The following is a 6,000-nucleotide window of genomic DNA, read 5'->3' as shown; positions in this document are numbered from 1 at the left end:
CCTCTGAGCCTGATGTTCTGAGTGCTTGGTCATTATGATACTTGGGACAGAATTCATAGCTATGAGGTGGGAGGGAGCCCAGCTACCAGCTTATCTAATTCTGTTCCAGTAGACAAGTACAGGACACTGTATACCATACACTCTTTAGGGACCACACACTCTTTAATGAGTGGGTAAGAAAGGACAAATCAGATTACTTCAGATTTTGACTGCAATCTTATAGGGTCACATCAGCCCACTGATCCCCAAAGGCATGTTCAAGGACACTCAAGAGAGGTGAGCATGCATGTATGTCCTCAGCCACGTCAAAGGCTCATCTTCTACTTGGCAGGACAGTTGTTCCAAAGATTTGGGAGAAGATTGGTACCTAAGAACATTTACCAATTATGATGGATTTGACCAGCATCTTAAACAGAAGCCAAACCACCTGCAAGGAAGGGGGGTCAGATATTGACTCTTGTCCCCAAATCTGTAGTCTGAGGGTATCTGTGAATCAATAAATGATTTCAGTTAGTATTTGCAGAGCGTCTAAGGCTCTGAGCATGGTTAGGTGCTGAGGAAAGGCCAAGGGAATAAGCACAAGTTTCTCTGGCTTCAAGTAGCTTACAGCTTAACAAGAGATGATTAAGAGAAGGGGGGGAAAACAGCTAAGGTGTCAGGAGGTATATCTTAGCTTGCGCCATCCAGGAAGTATCCCCTGATACAAGGGTCCCAGGGAAAGTAGTGTGTTCACGAATGTTCCCAGGAAATGTCAGTAGGGCAGTGGGCAGTGGGCAGTGTGGCAGGAAGGGGAAAGCAGCCAGGAAATGTGTTCCATCTCTAGCACTGTGGACAATGGGACCTCAGTCCTGCCCGGGAGCCAGCATAGGACATACATTCAAGTCACCCCACCCTGGGGTAGCTAAACACCTGCTCCTATTAGCCATTTGTTGAGGACTGCTCCTGCAGGAAGTTAATCCCTCAGCTCTTGAACCTTCCATGTGGGGAAAGTGAACCTCATGAGAAGGAGGTCAGGCAGAGATGCAGGCACTGGCAGCTGGAAGCTGGGCCACTGTGTGCACTGAAGCGGTGAAGGTGAGGGCACACAGGGAGCAGGGCACCCGTAGCTTCTGCTAGGTGGTGGAGTAGGACAGGCCTGACTTTGAAAACAGAATCCATCCCTCACCACCCGTTGGAAGTCCTTTGGAAAGTCACCCTGTCAACCTAGCTACCCATCTGTAAAATGATGATAATAAAAGTATCTACTCAAGCATCGGGAAGATCAACATTCCTGGCACCTGATTAGAGCTTCATGCATGGTGGCTCTAAAAACCTAAGGTTTAAAATGTTCAGCACTGACTGTGTGTGGACAAAGGAGAGGAAGGGATGGATGAGAGTAGTCAGGGAAGTCTTCCAGGAAGAGGTGACATTTGAGCTTAGTGTTAAAGGGGGAGGTCCGGATTGAATAAACTGTGGACAGGGAAGGCGGTGGGGAGTGTGCAGGGGGAAGAAGGTGAGGGAGAAAGAGCTATGAGGGGAAACACAAACCCAACTGGCCCAGACAGAGTGAGTTGTGGTAACCTGTAGAGTCACTGCAGGCTCTCTGTCCTAGGAAAGTTAGTGCTCAGCAGCAGCCATTAGGGACTGGAACCCCATTGGTGCTTAACTCAGAATAGGGCAGCCCTGCTCCCTGCACCTGAGAAAGATCCTGTAGTAACTGGTTACTACAACCAACAACCCTTTACTCTTCCTCATATCCACACCCTTTACACAACTTTGCAGCTCCTCCTGCCAAGAGGCAGTCTCCCTCCCTTCCTATTGGATCTGGACTAACCTCATGACTTGCTTTGGCCAAAAGAATATGGCGGATGTGACATTGTGACAGTTTTGAGCCTAGGCTTCTGCTTGCTCTCTTTTATGCCTGCGACGACCATGCGAACAAGCCCGTGCTAGCTTGCTAGAGGATGAGACACACATGGCCCAGCTGTCTCCATTGCCTCGGCCAACAGCTGGCCAAGAGCCAGCCATAGGAGTGAGGCCATCCTGGACCAGCCAACCCATCAGCTGACCTCAGATCCATGAGTGAGTCCAGCTGAGATTGGCCATGCCTGGCCCAGAGCTGGAAAAGCACCTAACTACCCCACAAACTCATATAAATAAATCCTATTGTTTTAAGCCACTATGTTTTGTGTATGCAGCTATAGCTAACTGCTAGAATTCCCACGTGAAGCTTCATTGTGGAGCACCTCCAGGTATAAAGTGGGAAGCCCCACTTATTTTTTAGAGGGCACCCTGAGTGATATCCTGGTAATGGTGTTGAGAGGGATCCCATGGCTCATACCAAAAGCCAAGCAACTGTGGTGGGGGCAGAGTGGGGAAATAATGGAAGCTAAACTTTGAACAGAGTATTTGGTAAAGAGTATGGCTCAGTGTGGAAGAATGTAGGATGAAACTATGACAATCTCAGAGGGCAAGACAAGTGTTGTCAATCGTGTGACCAGTTGTGGGAGGCCAGGGTGATTTACTCTGGGAAAGTTCTGGAAGAATGCTGACTCGTGGAGATAAACCTTTTAGCAAGTGTTTTGGGAAATATGGGTATATATATGTATGTGTATATATGTATGTGTGTATATATGTGTGTGTGTATATGTGCATACGTATGTATATATGTGAGTATATATCTATATACATAAGTATATGTGTATATACATGTATGTGTATATGTGTATACACACACATATGTGTGTGTATCTATACACACATATGTATATATGTATCTATATACATACATGTACACATGCGTATATGTGTGTTTGTATATATACATGTGTGTATACATGTATCTGCATACATGTATATGTATATATGTGAGTGTATATGCATATATGTGTATATACATGAGTGTATATGTGTGTGTGTGTATATATATATACATATATATATATATAATTTTTAATGTTTGCTGCTCTAAATACAGAAATGCAGAAATAAGAATGATTGACCGAACACACTGTACCAGCTACTTTGCTGTAGCACCCCAAGTCCTCCTGGGGTTAGCCAGGTACTTTCTCTGTCTTACAGATGAGAAAACTGAGGATCAAAGGATTCGAGTGCCGCGGCCACACTGATGCTGCGAGTTGTTTCAGTCCAGGTCTGCGTGATGTTAAAACCGTGCCGGCTGCCTGCTGAGCCACCCTTGGGGACTGAGTGCCAGGGACAGACGGGCATTAGAAGGGATGAGGGAGACTGAGGAGAGAAGCGTGGGCTGAGGGCCTTGGGACACATTCTGTGCGGCCACTACCACTTCTGGAGCCTCCCATGTCACTGGCCTCACATCACGAGCTGTCGCTCTAGGCAGGGGGGAAACTCCTTTTCAAATTCTTTGGCTTGGAGACTTGGAGATCCCCTTTCTCAACCCCCCTATTTTCTAATTCTTCTAATTCTCTCCCTTCTTTCCTAAGATCAAGGTCACCTTGGAGAAATATAAGTAAGTAGTTATCTTCATAGACCCATTCTTGCCTATTTCTCCCAGACACTTCTTTGCTGTGCTATGGTTTTTCCTCTACAGTCAAGTCTCTGGTTTGTTTTAAAGACAAACTTTATTGAACAAGCTATGCTGTTGTATTGCTTAACCTGGCCCAGTGACTGGATCTTTTTGGACCAGACTGAGGGGCCGCTGCGGCCGGCGCACTGGACAGTGCCACTGAATGAGTCTGGGAACCAGAGACAAATCACTTGACTTGCCTGTGCAGTGAGAATATTTGATTCTCCTATCTCCCATCTTGGCTATAAAGAGAGCTCAAAAATAAACATAAAGGCATTTTGAACATAAAAGAAGGTAGGACACTGGACTGCAGTGTGATGGGTAGTCATTGCGTTGTTTCGGTCTGGACAGCAGCTGCAGAGGGCTAATGGCAGCGGCGTCTCTTCAGATCACATGGTTTACACACATTCGTCGGTACCAGCTAGGTTGTGCTGTGACAAAAAAAAAAAAAAAAAAAAAATACCACAAAGCTTCCCAAAGGAAGGTCCCACTCACCTCGCATGCCCATCTCGGGTCTGCTGGGAGCGCTCCGTGTTGTCATGACTAGGAGCCAGGCTGACAGAGCAGCCCCCATCCTGAACGTTCAAAGTTTGCTTCAGCAGAAGGAGCCCTGGGGATGGCTCGCGTGGGCAACTACATGCTCCAGCTCAGAAGTGACATGTCACTTTCACTAACAGTCGTTGGCCAGAACTAGTCATGTAGTCCCGCCCAATCCCAAAGGGGCCAGCAGCGCTGTCTGCTAGAAGAGGGGACAGTGGAAAAGTGGGGCAAACATCACACATCACTGCCATAGGAATCCTTGTCAGGAGGTGGGTGAGACTTGCAGAAAGTCCCCAAGTAGGCTCTGTTCCGTGCCATACTTGTCCCTTTTCTTTGTCATTCTGCAAACTTGCTACCGTGACTGAGATATAGGAGAAAAATGATAACTTCCCTGCAAAAAAACCACCACCCAATATTTTATTTCCTTCCAGTCTTTCTCCAATGGCGTAGGTATACATTTGTTAATAACAGCTTTATTGAAATATATTTCACATATCATAAAATTCGCCCTTTTAAAGTGTACAATTCAGGGGTTTTTAGTATACTCACAGAATTGTGCAAACCATCACCACTATTTAATTTCAGAATATTTTTATCACCCCCTCAAAAGAAACCCTGTTAGTAATTGGCCATCACCCCCAGCCCCTCCTGCCCAGCCCCTGGAAATCATTAGTTCACTTTCTGTCTCTATGGATTTGCCTACTCTGAACATTTCAAGTAAATGGAATCATACAATATGCAGTCTTTGGTGACTAGCTTCTTTCACTTAGCATAATGTGTTCAAGGCTCATCCGTGTTGCAACATGTCCATGTGTCCATAGTTACTGTGTCCATAAGTCTGTGTTTACCATGTACATGTGTACATTTAAAAAAATGAATTGAGATCCTATCAAACATCAGTTACCCTGTTTCTTTTATATGCCTTGTTTTCCCCCATCAGTCTTTGAAAAATAGTTTTTACCAGTTCTATAGCAATTCATCAAATTTATGTGCAATAATGTGTTGAATTGTGTCCCTAGTTTTGGACTTTCAGGTGTTTGCTGGATTTTTTCAGCATTATAAACAAAGCTTTTATGAGTAACTATACACTTTTTACTGAATGAATGAATGGAGCTGTAACTGTAAATATGGATAACATTTCTCATTCTTCCCTTAAGGAAGATGCTTAGAAACGAGTCTAAATGGGTGAAAAAACAGGGAAGTTTTTAGGACTTTTGATTCTTAATGCAAATGCTAGTTTCTAGAAGGCTAAATCAATCTGCTAAATGTGGCTTTGAGTTAGTTTGACCACATCTCGCTCAGAGTAAAAGCAAATTCTTCACAGTGGCCCAGGAGACCCTACACAGCCCTCCCTGACTGCTTCTTCTCTGCCCACTGGCTCTCTCTACTCCAGCCACGCTGGCCTCCTTGTTGGCCCGTAAATACCCAGACCCACTTCCTAGCAGGGAGCTCAGTGACCTTGCAATGGCTGTTCCCTGTGCCTGGAACACCCTTCCCCGGTCTCTGCATAGCTCACTCACCTACTTCAAGGCTCTGCTTACAAAACACTTTCTCAGCCAGACTCTCTCGTTACATATGCCACCCCCTGGGTGCCTGAGTGGCTCAGTCAGTTAAACATCAGACTCTTGATTTTGGTTCAGGTCACCATTTCATGGTTCATGAGATCGTGCCCCACATTGGGCTCTGCACTGACAGCACAGAGCCTGCTTGCAATTCTGTCTCCTTCTCTCTCAAAATAAACAAACATAAAAAAAAATGCCACCCTCAGCATTCCCTATCTCCTCTACCAGCTTTAATTTTTCTCAATAGCACTTACTGCCTTTTATTATACTGCATAATTTAGTTATTTCATTCATTATTTCTTTTTTTTAAATTTTTTTTAACGTTTATTTAATTTTGAGAGAAAGAGACAGAGCCTGATGGGGAGAGGGGCAGAG

This window comes from Puma concolor, chromosome A3 (genome assembly GCF_028749965.1).
Source record: "Puma concolor isolate L17-30 chromosome A3, mPumCon1.1.hap2, whole genome shotgun sequence".
Lineage (NCBI taxonomy): Eukaryota > Metazoa > Chordata > Mammalia > Carnivora > Felidae > Puma > Puma concolor.
This window is presented reverse-complemented; position numbering follows the sequence as displayed.